Source organism: Carassius carassius, chromosome 45 (assembly GCF_963082965.1).
Source record: "Carassius carassius chromosome 45, fCarCar2.1, whole genome shotgun sequence".
NCBI lineage: Eukaryota > Metazoa > Chordata > Actinopteri > Cypriniformes > Cyprinidae > Carassius > Carassius carassius.
This window is the reverse complement of record NC_081799.1, coordinates 24,315,445-24,317,109: the sequence shown is the minus strand read 5'-3', so window position 1 is coordinate 24,317,109 and position 1,665 is coordinate 24,315,445.

Below are 1,665 nucleotides of genomic sequence, written 5' to 3'. Positions count from 1 at the left end.
CTTATTTTACTAGTAGTTTATTTTAGTGGACAAACTGAAAACAGCCCCATCTGTTAACACTACAAATGTGTTGTTGGTGTGTCCAGCCTGGATTGAAGGATCCTTAGAGCTTTAAATGTTGGCCTTAAAAAATAATATCAACACATCTGAACACTTTCAATGATTTTTAATTTAAAAAAAAATGTCAACCCACAATAATGCGAGTCAACAAGGCTGACAAATGTCCTCAATATACTCCAGGCATTAAAATATCTGTAACTGTTTGACAGATTGAAGAATTATGAAATATTCTGGATGGTGTTTCTGAATTAAGTAGCTATTTTATAAATGCAATAACCTTGAGCTCTTTCTCTAGGCTGTGATCCTATAATTTTACCTTGAGCTTAAAATGTACCTCAAACCTGCAAAACAAAGATTTTCTTTTTTTTTCCTCAAATGAATTCTGATTATTTTAATGTCAAGTTTATGAAATCATTACTTTTTAAAGGCTGCATCTTAACAAAAACCTAAATTCATTAATTTGCCAAATGCACTTTTATTGTGGTTCGTAAAAGCAAATACAGGGCGAGTGATTGTTTCTTATTTTTTATCCAGTTTTTCTTCATGGTGATAAAACAGACCATAAGCAGTGATGAATCTGTTTATTTGATACATTGACTGGTATATTTAAATAATCTGAAGGCTTCTATAATTCTGTCACAAGCCAAATATAAATGTTCTTAAGATAGACATGATTATTGTGGAAGGATTGAGCATTTTATAGACATCTCAGATCCTTATTTGGGCTTTGTGGAATATTCTGGGAGTTAAATTACTTTCTCACTGTTACTGATTAACTAAATCATCAGTATTTTTATGCTTTACAAAAAGCTGTTAAAATGTACCAGTTTGCATAATGTATATCTATTTATTCATGAAAACCAGATTTATTTGATGAATGATCTGGTATGGGACTTAAGGATGTTCTTCAAAACAACATTCATTTCTAATATGTATCTCATGTAGAATAAAATTTTGATAAATATGCAAATGTATTGTCTCGTGCTCGTTTATGACATGTTTCTAACAGACTTTTGTTTTGCCATTTAGATGAAGTGAGTTTTTGTAAATGGGCAAGGGATTTGCTGCAAATGTACTGCTTACATTATAGTTCTAAGTGTTTTAGTTTTTAAAAGACTTCGTGAACATCAAACATGGCACACAAGCAAAGGTATGTTCCATACACAATGACTCAAATGTATTTTGAATTAAATTGTTTGTTGGCAAGCTGAATTTCTGTGCCAGTAATGTCTTAGCTTTGAATTGAATGGTATTTTAAACCTACAGGTCATTTAAATGTTTTTGTATCCTGTTTTCTTAGCTATTGAAGCTTAATCCACATTAATTGTTCCAATTGTTCCTGTTAAGTCAAAATCTGTGCAAAATGTGCAAAATCTGCGCAGGGATATCTTCCACCCTCACACGAAGCTCACATGTTGATTCCTATTAGAATGAATGGATTTTTGTCCATGAAAGTTCAATGAACAGTAGAAAATGTGACCTCACCTTAAGAATGCATTATTTTTTTGTTTGTTTTTGATTAAACTGAAAGGTATAGATGATATTTGTTCTGTTTGAGGGACCAGCAATCATTTGGTGTCATTTGGTGTCACAACAAATACTATT